General features: G+C 32.5%; 1 protein-coding gene across 1 annotated transcript in view; it reads left to right on the top strand.

The window, feature by feature from the left end:
- Positions 1 to 15,698, top strand: part of LOC127698854 (aftiphilin-like) — a 538,231-nt gene that overhangs the window by 325,994 nt on the left and 196,539 nt on the right. The window lies entirely within an intron of this gene.

Genomic DNA, 15,698 nt, shown 5'->3' with positions numbered 1-15,698 from the left:
AGTCAATAATTGTACAATGAAGAATAAATTTTTTCACGAGGAAAAATAGCACGAACCTCTGAATCTCAGGGTTTGTGGGTTCGGATCCCATGTCCTACGTCTGGGGTACAAAATTTTAAAGCCTGGTATCTAGAATGAGTTTACTGTTATCTTATTTGCATAAGTTCTGTACAAGGACAAATAAAAAACTAATTTTAAATCAAACCCGAAGGTCAAAAACTGGAAACAACACTTTATAAATTGCATGCGTAAGCATTACATGATATTTCTTTTATAATCCAATGGAGTTTATATCATAACATTCAGCGAAATCATGAGTCATGATTTTCAAAACTGAACGGATATTTGACTTTATCTAAGCATTAAAGCCGTCATTAAGAACTGTGCAAGGCATCGTCGGAGAAGAAATGGATCATGTATTTGGTTTTCATATATTTTGCTTTGAAAGTGCAAAGTCAAGATGTCGGTTCATGCATGCTGCACATATTAGATTATCGTTCCGGGCAAATAGTAGCGCCTCAAACTCTAATAATGTTTTTATTATGAAGCTTTCTTTGCGAAGACTATCTTTTGTTAGGTCTATGGTAGTGAGAGGTTTAGCTAGCTATAAAACCAGGTCTAATCCACAATTTTCTACATGAAATGACTGTACCAGGTAAGGAACATGACAGTTGTTTTCCATTCGTTTGAGCCTCTGATTTTTCCATTTGAAAAGGGACGTTCAGTTTAGAATTTTTCTCGGAGTTCGGTATTTTTGATATTTTACTTATTTTTGTCGTACATAATTACATATGTTACTGTCTTTCTAATTTTTTTTCCCCTTGTCAGAACCCTCTAAAGATTTTTCTATATATTTATTAATACGTTTCAATTTTTTTTAGTGTTTATGGAAATAATGTCATCAAATTAAAGAACCTGTAATGAGCGAGGTGAGATACTCAACGCCCCCATATAAAGAGGAAAAGCTTTCAATTACCTTATGACGTATTTTTTTTCCTGTGTTTTGCTCTATCTAATTTAAGGTGCGATTCTTTTCTATCATGATTTTATACGGAATCATTGTCTTACACAGATATATGTTAGTAACTATGATCTTGACAATAGATAAAGTCACATCAAACCATACATGTGAAAACGGTTACAATCGCACATATAAAGTGCTTGATTTGACATCCATAAACCTGTTTTCCACACAAATTGTTAAGTAACTTGACCTTGACCTTTCAGGTGTTGACCTCCAAATAATAGGAATCTTCAAGTCATAATATGTGACGATATACGCAAGTTAGGTTGGGATCCAAAAGCATTTGATTTAGGATTCCGTTTTCCGTCGTAGGTATATTCTTAGTATTAAGGATGTACTCAGGTCAGGATTATGAATTTTTGTTAGATGTTCGGACTTCTTGACTTTTTCCTACGATACAGGGTAAAATATTTTGCCCCACATCACCCACTTTTCTTTTCATAGAAGACTTCTCAATAGCTCATAAAAAGGTCATTACCAAAATTTAAGCAGATTCTAGATTTTTTTCTTACGATTTGAGACCCAAATATTGTCAATGCTAAATATTAGGTAAAAGTCCGAGTCAGCCTTTTCTCGCCCTTTTTGAAAAATCAAATATCGCAAAAATGAGTTACATAACCTATCAATATTTTTAGCTTATTTTGTTCCTTTACTAATGCTCTTCTGACTTATAGTATCAATTTCAAATTCCAGATTTTTTTAATTTCGCCTAATTACATCCTTAAATAACTTTGTTTTGGGAACATCAAAATTTATAAATTTATAAATTTTGAAATTATACAGAAACTAAAGTTTCAACTCCCCAAGGCAAAGTTGGCCTTAGATGGATTTGGCTATTTTTTTAGGTCCTTTTTGGTTTATAGCTCTTCAACGTTTTCCTTATACATCCTTGGCTTTCAAATATTCTGCTTTGAGCGTTCATGATGAAGGTAGATCCAGAAAAGCACTTCGGACGCATGAAATTTATAGTGTGTTGTTTTCATTTTTTTTTTATAGGAATCTTCCTTCATTATATGTGATTATGTATACAAATGAGGTTCTAATCTGGTATAAAGTATTTGAGTAAGCATCCGGAAACGAAAAAGACTTATGATTGAACTGATGGACAGACGGATGGGTGTAAATTTTATACCGACCAACATCATTACGTAGGGAGGGGTTTAAAACAATAAAAATATTTCGGGAGATGACTTAAGAGATACATCGGCAAATACTTCAAAATGCACATTATAAATTTTTATTTAAATACACACAAACAATATAACCTTAACCCTTCTTTAATCTCAATCTATTAATTGGACCATATGCAATCTGGTTTCTCTAGCATCTGAACAACTGTTCCTTTCTCATAAACCATACACTAGCAGGCGAAATTATTTCGTTGCTGGAGATAAAATTTCAGTTGAATGGCGCATCCTTAGAAAGGACATAAATTGCGTACGCTTTTTTTTTGCAGCCACCAGAATCAGACTTAACGATGCTGTGATAATGCCATGGGAAAATAACATTTAAAAATAAAACTAAATTAAAGCTGTTCCTTACAATAGTATCATTTAATGAATTCCACAATATACAGTTTAGTTTTTTCCGGAATCTGAGCAACCTATCATTAAATGTCCTATTTTGTTAAAACATATATTAACAGGCTCAGTTATTTTAGTGTTTGAAATACATTACAGATAAATTGCCCATCCGTAGATAGGACATGGATTGCATTTGTGTTTTTTCCTCAGCAACAAGAACAAGACCCGAAGTTGTTGTGATAATGTCGTTCGTAGAAAACTATTTTCTGAATTTATATCTGGATGACCGTTGTATATCCACTATCCACTTAGGCTGCCCCATTTCCCAATGACTACAACTCTTCCCTTTTTTGAATACATGAGCTTTCACACAAATATATCCATTAATATCTACTTTTTTTTATTTCCCAAGTCCTCGATATTTTCTTCTGTTTGTAAAAGAACATCCTTGTGTTAAGTTAATTTTTGTATCAATTTTTGTGTGAATTTTTGTATAACATACATCCAAAAGATTAAGATTACATGATTGGCAATGCCATTTTGCACCAGCTGGTTCTTCGCAAAATTGTCAGTTTGCATTAATGACTAGCCATTTTTTAATGGTCATCCCATTTTTTTTCAGATAGAATAACTAAGTTAAGAAATTAGTTTATGTACTCAACTTTTTCAAGTCTGTGAAATAATTTTAAAAGTTCTATCTCAAATTATAAAACATGAAATTGTATGTGCCTTATCGTAAATCTACTGGGTTTTTTTTCAATGATTCTATATAAGTCTACACAAGAATGACAGATGTTCTGAAGTCAATATAAAAAAGTGATATAGTTTATTCTAATTTTGGACAAAATTTAGCATATGTTTTGTTATATACAAAATAAGAATACATTACAAAAAGAATAGGCACTGAACGTTGTTTAAGCAATTGTACATAAACTGAGAAAGCACTATTATGCGATTCAAATGAAACACAATAAATATGTCTTAATATAAGATTGAATATAACTTCCTGAAATGCTTTTAGAAATCAAAAAGAAAAAGGGTCACTATTATACTTCTTTCCTATACTACGTAAAATTGTGTTTGGTGATTTTCTCATTTCTCAGCCACTTTCTCATTAAAGACTTGGAAAAACTTTGGACCAAAATTTGGGAATATTTGTTACATTTTCACCCCTCCTTTTTTGCAATATTTTGTATCAAATAAATGCAGATTGTTCCCATGGTTACACCAAAAAGAGATTACATTTCACCATTTTAGCTATTGGAAATCAAATCTATGGAAGATGCTGTTTCCATACATATGCACATGCATAACACAAACATTAAGCCTTATTTGTTAGAAAGCAAGGGAAAGAGGATGGCTAAAACTTTTGAGTGTCAATTTGTTTGTTTTTTCCTAACATTGAATTGCTACCTTAACATTACTGAATGCTACAATTTTCTTGTTTAGACATTTACATGTCCAATATTACGATGGGCTATATATATAAATAAGAAGATGTGGTATGAGTGCCAATGAGACAACTCTCCATCCAAGTCACAATGTATAAAAAGTAAACAATTATATGTCAAGACACGGAGCCTTGGCTCACACCGAACAGCAAGCTATAAAGGGACCCAAAATGATGCATGTTGCTAAATGTATGCTTATAATTCTGGAGTGACGCATTACATCTCCAACTTTGATACTGTCCTTATGCATGAAGCTTTCATTGTCAGTGTTTTTGTTGTACGGATGTACGCATATCGTGTACATGCGTATTTGATAGTCTGATTTTGCTATCATTTGTCGTAATCTTGGTTATTTTCTGATTGTTTTTTTTTAAACATACATTGTATTTTGAATTAAGTATTGGTTATTCTGTGTTTTATTGGTTATTATGTGTTTCATACATCTTTTACCTTGTTGGATGAAATTGAAGCATGATGAGGAGAAGCAGGGAGAGAGGGAGGGAGGGAGGAGGAGGAGGAGGACGGATTGTTGTTTTTCGTCCACTGGCAAATATTACTTTCATTTCATAACGAGATCATATTAATGTGATATGAATGTATATCCGGTTTTATGATGGACTGATAGATGAGCCGGATTTTTTATGTGATATTCCGCATGATATCAATGGTCTTCGAAGACAGTTCTACCTATCAGAAAAACTCTTTTCTGACTCCGAGTCGGCAGTTCTTTGCACTTACTACTACACTACCAAGAATTTACCCACGTTTTTTTGGTACATTTCTACCCTCGTACATATCAGTACTGTTTGGTGAGACTAAAAATTTGTAATGTTATACTTTCTATTATTTCAGTACTGTTCATTATTATACAATAACTGTACCGTAACTAATTCTATAAATTCAGTACTGTTTTTTCAGTACTGTTTCAGTACTGATTTCGTCAGTACTGTTTCAGTACTGATTTTGTCAGTATTGTTTCAGTACTGATTTTGTCAGTACTAGTTCAGTACTGATTTTGTCAGTACTAGTTCAGTACTGATTTTGTCAGTACTAGTTCAGTACTGACTTCGTCAGTAATGTTTCAGTACTGATTTTGTCAGTAATGTTTCTGTACTGATTTTGTCAGTAATGTTTCAGTACTTATTTTGTCAGTATTGTAATTGTACCTATTTTATTAGTACTATTATTGTACTGATGTTTGTCATTTACTTTTTTAGTAAATACTTACTTTTTAGTGCGCACCTTATCCATATATCAAAAATAGTTGTTTCTTTAGGTATAGCTGTAGCAGTCGATTTGGTGTGGTTTATCTTTTTAATCTGAATGCATATTGTTTCAAAAAATATTGGGAACTTAAAACTTATAAACTAAGTAAGTATAGTATGGTATATTGTGACATGTTGATGACTCTTTTTTATTTTTTTTTTATATTTTGTATCTTGTGTAGACATCGCTGATTCAGTGTTGACCTCTATCATTAGAGAAATTTTGACACATGTGCATCTGAGTACAATTGGTATCCAAAAATAGGTTGGATAATTCTGTGACTATATTATTACAATCCTTGTTTAGCTGGTTACATATTAAAACTTATGGTTTTTCTCTTCGACTATATCACTCTGCTGAGCAGGACTTTTTAGCGACGTGAAAATGACTGAGGAAAAGTATCAAGCTTACTTTCGTCTATCAAAAAACTATTGAAGTGAAGGGAAAAACAACAGAAATGAAGCAAGATAAGCAGTTTATCGGATTTTCTCAAGGGAATTGTTTACCCTTTAGAAGCACATCATGGGAATTCATTCCCGGTTTTTAGTCGAGTTGGTGTTGTTTCTTTTTATGTATTTTAACTGTTGTTGTAAATGCACTTTGGTTTTACGAGTCTTTGTTTACTCCTTGATTTTGATTGCGACTGTCTTTCTGTGTTTAAAAAAAATATACGCAATCGACACCAGAGAGATTTACATTGTGGTTCGAGGCTGATATTTTTCAATATCAATGTGTATAAAACCGCACAATTTATACATATATCTAACAAGATAAGAATCTTCAATACTGTTCATTTTTGGTATTTTGCTATTGCTTAAAACATGTTGACATTAATGATTCCATATGTTAATATGTTAGGCAATGTATTGTAATTAACATAAAACAATGTCTCATCTCCTTTTTTTTTTTATCATAACTGGAATTTCTTTTATTTATCATAACAATTGTTTTAATATAATATTCTTTATTGTCAAATAAACATATGAAGTCTGTGACAAAAATGTCAATCATTTTCATGCCGATAATTTGTAAAGTTGCAAATGATTTTTCTTTCATATTTTCCTTTCAGAGTAAGAATACTTGAAATACTGGGAGGATTATTATGAGAAAATTAAGATAATGCCTTTACCAAGTTAAGAATATGACGGTTGTTTTCAATTCGTTCTGCTATTTGATGTGCTTTAGCGTTTGGTTTTGCCAGATGTTTATGAAATTTCCACGCTTTTTAAAATTTTTCAGAGTTCAGTATTGTTGTAATCTACTTTTAGAAACATAGTTTGTAATCTTGATTTTTGGCAGCAGCAGACTTTATTTCATATGGATGTACCGGTGACATTTAAGTTTTTTTTTATTTATGTAAAAGCTGGCAAACATGGCGTATTCTTGCTATGTAGCAAGTTTTTGGTGAATTTGAAAACAATTTTTCATAAAACATTGCCTGCAAGCACCACTACAGTTTTTTATATAACGGTGGAATAAGATTTGCACATTTTAAATTATTTAAAGAATATTTCTGTTGATATATATATATATTAAGGTTCATAAATTAAAATAAAACAATCAAAGAAACACTTAATTTTGCGTGTATCATGTTTTATTGCACTCCCCCCTTTGCCATCTTTTCTTTGGAATGCTTTATAGAATGTCAGTTTCCTGGCTGGTGTCTTTTCCTCAATTCAGTCTCGCATATGATGTGTCTTGCTACATGTAGATTGGTAATTCCAGAGGACTCCCTAGTTCTAATATGAGCTCATTACAAGCATCCATCTTTTATGTTTTGGTACTTGTACGAAACTCGGAATTACATGGTTTATGATTAAATATTGTCTTTTCTGATGAATGCCATATTAAAATACATCCTTCTATATATATAGGTCTTTAATTTTCACATCGTATGTTCCCATTTCAGCGGCTGTCTTCTATGCTGTTAATCATTCTGAGAATTTATTCCTAAATAAAAAAAGCAAAATATGATAATTAAATCCATCAACCTCGAAGTATATGTGTTTGCCAGTGACAAATATTTCATGCACATGTAGCTTTAACCATCAGTCTATTTATGTGCTCTTTATAATAATTATAACATGTCAAAAGTTTGCAGTTGATGATTAAAATGGTGTAGAAAGTTTCTGCAAGTCATAAAAACACATAATTAGTTTCATGATGTGTCTTAAACTTAGTATTTTGCAACATCTCCAAAACCAGAGTGATCGCATAGATCCAGCATGGCTGAATAAAAAAATCCAAAAGTAACTAAAATGTTATTGTTAAACATTTCAAACGAGAAAAATATTAAACAATATATAGCAGTCAATGTGGCGGGATTATATAAGTTTGTTGGCACCTGGGACAATGGTGGACTAATATGAAAATGTATCACAAATAAATGAAGCATCGATAAAAAAAAACCGGTCAAAAAAGGAACAAGTGGGATCGGGACAGAAGAGAAAGAAGTGGGAAGTGGGAAAAGAGGGCGGTAAAGGGGGCTCTGAACACGGAAACACGTGAAATAAAAATCGCAAAAACGTTGCACGGAAAATAAAAATCGGGAAAAACGAAGCACGAGAAATACAATCGTAAATATTAAGGAAAAAGTACTAGAAGTTATTACTCAGCCGTTATTGAAGATCATGCAGTCATCATTAATTGACATAAAGACCCTGCGGTCAACTCTTAACGTCCGCTAGTTGTATCTTATTTGAAAAAAAAATATTCATAGTAATTTGATAGCAATTAATATTCTGGGAACACTTAATTCAAAACAATCTCTGACTGACTTTGAATTTAGTCCTGGTTTACTTTTTAATCAAATGTGGGACAAGCACGAGAAATTTAGAGTACCAACACGAAACACGGAAAATAAATAAGAAAAAACACGAAGCACGCACATCGAACCTAACACGAGAAAACGAGAAATAAAACCTCAAAACACGAAAACACGTGAAATAAAAAGGTCGAAAACGTTGCACGAAAATAACCCTTTACCACTCTCGGAAAAAAATACTGTGTGACAAAAACACAGGATTTGAGGAAATGAGCATGTGTCGGTCGGATCCAGCAATTTTTAAAAAGGGGATCCAAATCAGGAGATAGGGTTCCCAAATTTATTTTCCCTTTCAAATGCATTAATCGCCAACTATATGTGATCATAATGTCCCCATTCAAATCATTGATCGTCCCATAAAAGGGGGGTTCCAACCCCCGGATCCCCCTAGATGATCCGCCAATGTGTAACGCGTATTCTCCTACTTAGGATATGTGTTTTAAATTAGCCATGCGACAATTTTCTCAGTTATAGAATATTCAATATATACCATACCTTTTGTCCAGAAGAAGTTTGAACTGTTGACGTGTTGAAATGTCAGTGCGAGTGCAAAAATAACGTTTGTAAACAATGAATGACGTCATTAAATCCAATCACATAAACGTAGGCAATTGTAATACTATGTTCAATATTAACCCTCTTGCTGCCAAAGGGACATTTATGGCTTCTACACACAAATCTTGTTGATTGTGTAGAACGTCAAAGGTCCATAGTAACGTCACAATACTGAGGAGCACTGACAATGTCAAAAGACGGCGCCAAAAGGACGATTTTGGCGGGAATGAAGGTAAAACGGATGTCAAAAAATGATACAGGATCATAAGCTTGTTAGTACTGTAATACCAACTTATTTAACGTGTTTACTAATTATCTAGTTCGTCATTTTCATGTAAAATGTTGCATACTAGTACTTTCGAGAAATTTGTTAAACGTCAGTTTTTTTTTCATACATCTTTCAATCAGAATATCTCATATAATAATCGCATTCCTAATAAATAATCATAGAAAAGGTAACTGTTATACTTGATTACGCGAAATATTAATATACACAATACACGCTTTATTTAAGAGAACTGGAAAATTTCTTTAGGACTCAAATGCCGCGATTGAATTCTCAGTGAAGATTTTTTTTGTAAAAGTACACAAATGTTACCCGATATACTTGTACTGCCATACGATATTTCAATACATTTTATTCCCGTTTCATCATTGAAGCATTAATCTAAAAAATATTTATTTTCATTCGAAATGGGGATGTTAAATTTTTATGGGAGTCTAGGATGAAATTTGAAAAAATAGGCAGGACAGGAGTTTTGAGTAAAAAAAAGGCAGGATGAGACACTTGCAAAAAAACAAAGTCAGGATGACAATTTAGGTAAAAAAAGTCAGGATAAACTTTAAAAAAGGCAGGACCGAATAGAGTGAAAAATAAAAAAGGCAGGACAGAGATTACAACTAAAAAAAATGCAGAACAAAATTTTTCATCCTAGCCCCCCCCCCCCCCTAAAAATCAAATGGTAGCTCCCTAAGTAGGTAACCCAAATGATTTTTTTCCTATCCTACAAATCATCCTTTCCCAGCACTTGGCAAAACCTCAATTTTGAGCCATTCATCACAGATCTTTTACTTTGTAGGACCCACTGAGCAACAGATTTATTGTACATTAAATTTCAGACGTCCTAAATATTGCATGAAATACTAGCCAACTTGGTTAAGAATCAGTTATGCATTTCACTTGACAAAGATAAAACAAAAGCGCTTATAAAGCTAGTAGCAATGGGTATATTATTTTCATTTTTTTTTATAAAGACAAGAAAGATAAAAAAAAAACCAAATATTCAAAGTTAAAAGTTGTATTTTTAAATAATGTTGTATTAAAAACATCGTTTATAACAATCTTAGAGCAATAGTTTTCATAAAATTACTTTTACATCGCTTTTCATAATTACGGCTCCATTGACGCGGGAAAAAGTATGGACGGCGGGAAAGCGCTGTTCTACAGAGAGGCACAAGTTTTGCAACGTCACAGATATGAAACGTCAATATGCTTTTGGCGCAACAAAGCAAGAAAAAACTCAGCAAGAGGGCGGCAAGATTTTGAGACTACAGCAGAGAAAATATTGTTCTACAAGCTACTTGCAAAAAGTCTTAAAATTATAGAAACAGACGATTTCCACGACAAGTCAGAGATGGAGGGTCCTTTTCGAATATCGTCTACGAATTGCTATTGTTCATGTAAGTTTTACAAACTTAAGAAATCATACTTATACTCGTTTTTTTTTTTTTTGTGAACATCCTGATATAATTTCTTATATTTTGTCTTCTATTTCGACAAAAAACTAGGCCTATTTGATCCTATTTCAATGCACTTTTTTAGTGCTAAGTCAATAGTCTAATTATTTTTCTGAACATAAATACACACTTCATGCATGTAATTATTAAGAAAAATACATAAAAAAAAACCGAAAAGAATAGAATATTAACAATGTCAATGAATGATTTTTTCCTCAGTGTCATCTTGATTATATAACGGTTTAGCAGATAAAGTTACAGTATAAAATTACCTTAGAGTTTACCTTTTTGATTCCGTTAACGTCAGACGTATGCAGTCAAATTCACAACTGTATTCACCCAAATTGCCTTTTAAAACAAACAATAATTGTGTGTACATTTGGTTCACATGCATGTTGACATTTATGTGTAAGACAAAAAAATTATTATGTCAAAAAATGTCTTTCCTTTGGAATTTAGTTCAAACAAGTTCCATAAGGGGTAACAGAACGTTAGACTTGCATATATTTGTTTATAAAAAAGAAGATGTGGTATGATTGCCAATGAAACAACTCTACACAAGAGACCAAATGACACAGAAATTAACAACTATAGGTCACCGTACGGCCATCAACAATGATCAAAGCCCATACCACATAGTCAGCTATAAAAGGCCCCGAAATGACAAATGTAAAACAATTCAAACGAAAAAACTAACAGCCCAATTTATGTACAAAAAAATGAACAAAAAACAAAAATGTAACACACCAACAAACGACAACCACTGAATTACAGGCTCCTGACTTGGGACAGTCACATACATACAGAATGTGGCGGTGTTAAACATGTTACCGGGATTATATATTTCACCTACATGTATTTTCTTTAATAATAAGATACAAACTAAAGAAACATAAATTTTGCTTCCAACGGCAAGTGAGAAAAGACCAAGAAACAGAAAACAGACAATTATCCAATGTCCCTTCTTTTTTCACGGATATAATGCAACTTTAGAATGGCAGGGTTTCATATCAGTCCCTTTGTTGTCTTTATGAAGTAGCCATGAAGAATAGAGAATAATGTGGTGCTTAAATATAAAGAAAAGAGAATAACAGGCAAAATTTATAATAAATAGTGAAAATGGTATAAAATATTAAAGAATACAGAAATGAAGAAACCCCATCCAGACCCTTTTATAAAGTGCACAGTTTTCTTTGCTTTCTTAATCTTCCTGTTTGAACTTGTCTTGTCCTGGTTTTCATACTACAAGGGAAACTGCATGTGAAATTTATATGAAGAGATCATGTACATACACTTTGTAGAAATATATTTTTTTTATTGGTCAATGATTGAATTTATGTCGGTTCAAGGCTCCATTAGTCCGACACCCCAAAAGTCCGACGACCCAATGAACCGACACCCTAATAATCCGACACATAATTATTGAACAAAATTTCGTATAAATAATCTTTATTTCATGAGGATAATCCCATTATATAAAAATAATCCTACTGAGTCAGAGAGAGTCCTCAAAAATACTAACATATTCATGAAGTACTTACAATACATGTATTCAAAATGTGCTTAATGTCCAGTGGCAAATATTACATGCATGTTCAAAACAATTTAATTATATAATAGTTATTGAAAAACTGGTCATTATCGTGATATATGGACTGTCCTATCTATGATTATAGAATTGACTGCCATAATTTGACAGACTCTAATTTCATTGTCATGGATCATTGAACATGTCAATTTTCTGTGGTACTTTTATGCATAAACTTTCAAAAGAAATAGTGCATGGTCAGTAAAGCAGGCACAACATTTCAGCGTGGTCACTTTTGTTATATATATGTGTTATAATATTTCAATTGACCACTATTTCCCAAAGATTCCTGAATTAGGACAGGCACTTTTATTCCTGTTCGTGTATGTGGCGACTTAACCCATGCACCTGCTGAAGGGTATGGTACATGTATTTAATGATGGGAGAGTCTGTCCTTTTGTACTTATGTCCCATGTGTCATCAATTGCTCATGAACCACTTGACAGAACTTTGTAACACTTCGATACAATCTTTCTTTCATGATGTACTTTTTCAAATGACAATTTATAAAGTAAATAGGTTCATAAATAATACCATAAAAAGCATGTTGGGAATAACAACTTTTTACAAATTGATGCAAAATATTTGATGCAGTATCTATTGTTATAGGTTTCCAAAATTGGATCCCACCAGAACAAAAAGATTAAGTCTATGAGGAAAATAAAGGCATAGATCAACAACAAAAACTGTAATGCACAGATAATATATGAGATCGAGATAGAACTGGTGAGAAATTAGGATTTTTTTAGGTAAGTATTTTCAGTTTGTCCGTATTATTTTATTTCAATAACATGAAATGTTGTAGTGCGCTCATGAGACAACAAACCAACAACGATTAATTCAAAAGAATAGAGAGCGGCATTCAACAATTGAAAGATGTCAATATGGTTAACAAAGAATCCTATGGGAAGTACATATCCGTACACAAAACCTCTCAGTTAACTGTTTGACAGATTGCATTGATATTGTGCTCGAATAATCAGATTATGTTTTGTTTTGGTGCCGATCCAAAAATGAGTGTCACATCAGGACATAGTTTAACATATGAACCTAAAGGGATCTCCTTCTCTGAAACTGGATTACAGATTGAAATGATAATTTAATCAGAATTGCCACTGTTACAAATAATGAAAAATTCAACAACAAGAATACTTTTTTAAAAATTTTAAACAGCTGTATAAAAAAAAGAAATGTTGTATGATTGCCAATGAGACAACTACCCACCAAATTTCAGATGAAGTTGGTATTAACAATCATAGGCAACTGTGCAGCCTTCAACAATGAGAAAACCCATACCGTATAGTCGGCTACAAAAGACGAAGACATGAAAAATATGAAACAATTCAATTTAGAAAAGTTAACGGCCTAATTTATAACAAAACTTAAGAAATTTAAGAATGTCAGAGTGCAGCCTATATTGAAAACATGGAAATTTGCCAACCCAGACTTGTGGCGCTAAAATTTTTCTCCCAATCGTATTAAATCAGTTTTCAAGTAGGTAACCCATACATTATTCCATTCTTTTTTCATTTTTCTCCATGATAATATGAACCTTTATTTACGTAATACCACCTTTAGCAATGCATGTACACTATACATATTATGTTATGGTTGACCTATAGTTGACCTTATTATTCGACTTTAACAAACATGATAACATTGAAATCTGACAGTGTTATAATCAATCTTTTATTTTTCAGAAACAAGTTGGCGAAGATATGTGATATCACATGCATTGGAAGAGCAGTGCAAAATAACATTGAAGCAGAATTATGAAACAGTGATTAAAAACATCAAATTGAGAGAGAAATTTTACATGTTGTAACTATATCATGCTGTTCATTCTTAAGATTACTGTTTATTGTTCTTGCAATGGAAGTAAATGCAGTAGATAAAAAAAGAAAGTTAAACATTTGAGATCTTCATCTTGTTTCATTCATTTAACAAAAAAATCAATGTTGATGAGAAAAGCATGTATTTTAATGGTCATCAAATGTACATTAGTTACACATCGCCATTAATCCTGATAGGGAGTGTCACCACACGGATTCCACTGTCAGGAATAATGTAAAATTAATAATCATGTTTTTTAGTACTAGTATTGAAATATTTTCAAAAAGTAACTCAAATCCATGTAACTTGTAATAATTTATGTAATTTGTAATGTGAGGTATATTTGATTAAGTCATTTTTCATGAAAGGAGGAGGTCTTTGTGTGGGAATTTATGCAAAAAAATCAAAAAGGTTAATTTATGTACCAAATGACATCCTTCCGACATTTTAAAATCATTCTGTTGGAAATCGGTCTTTAGATTTTGATACTTTTTAAACCTCTGTATGTCTGTCTGTAATATGCAAATCCATCACAGTTTTCTGAGGAATTACAAATCAAGAGTTTCCTGAAAGTCATCAGTCCTCATGTGAACATGCTTTACTGAGTAATGCATTTAAAATTCACCCATTCAACTTCCCGTTAATAGGATACCTATTAATTCTTACACAAAATTTCATTTATTTTTTAGTTAAATATGCTTTGAAGCTAAGGTTAATAGGACAGATTACAAGAGTTTTTCATATCTAAGTTACCCTCAATGCAGCAATGCAGATACTAATCACAATACACAAATTACAAGTGAATGAAATTGCAGCATGATTAATGTATACAAAAAAAAAGGAAATCTACCAATGACTGTCAATAAATTTATTTAAAAGCTTAGGGAGCTACCATTTGATTTTTATGGGGGGGGGGGGGGGGGGGGGGGGGGGGGGGGGGGGGGGCTAGGGTGACATTTGAAAAAAAAATAGGCAGGACAGGAGTTTTGAGTAAAAAAAAAGGCAGGATGAGACACTTGCAGAAAAAAAAAGTCAGGATAAACTTTAAAAAAAAGGCAGGACCGAACACAGTGAAAAATTAAAAGGCAGGACAGAGATTACAACTAAAAAAAAAATGCAGGACAAAATTTTTCATCCTAGCCCACCCCACCCCCACCCCCATAAAAATCAAATGGTAGCTCCCTTACAATGGGCAAATAAACGGTAATGTATTTATGAGAATTAGGACTCGAAAAGTGGTTGTATTATAATTATTCCCTCAGCACACAGCGTAAACTTTTTTAAGGAGAAAAACATAGACTGTTTAGTCTGAAGGTACCTGTCCAGTTAGGATGACATGTCTTCTAGCAGATTCTCTCCTTGTGGTGAACTAGCATGTCAAAAATTCAGCTCAGTGTAATATTGGTTTAGTTCAAAATATTGTCATTATTTATATCTGAGTATCAAGTCCTCGTTCTGATTATGCACTTTACTTGCCACTGGATGACAAAACATCCACCCATCCATCTTCTCAAAATTAATATACCCAGTTCCAATGTTCAAGTCTTGTTAAATATGTTTTGATTTGACCCAAGCAAGACACAGATACATATAATATGATATTGTCAAATATAAAACCTATATTAATAAGAACTTACTAAAAACATAAACCATATCAATTGACCGCACCGGCATGAGATGCAAATTTGACAATGCCAAAATATTGGAAAAAAAACAACTAAAATAACTGTTGAAGAGCTGGACCTAAAGTAAAACAAAATCAGAACAAAAAATCAGAGAAATAAAAAAACATAACGAAATCATCAACATGTCACAGTATAGAAAAGGATGGAAACGGGGTAAGTGTCAAAGAGAACAATTAACCCAACCTAAATGTACAAAACAACCTAAGACCACC

This window comes from Mytilus californianus, unplaced genomic scaffold (assembly GCF_021869535.1).
Source record: "Mytilus californianus isolate M0D057914Y unplaced genomic scaffold, xbMytCali1.0.p SCAF_4, whole genome shotgun sequence".
Lineage (NCBI taxonomy): Eukaryota > Metazoa > Mollusca > Bivalvia > Mytilida > Mytilidae > Mytilus > Mytilus californianus.
Note: the sequence above shows the minus strand (reverse complement) of the source record. Positions and strands in the feature narration are given on the sequence as shown.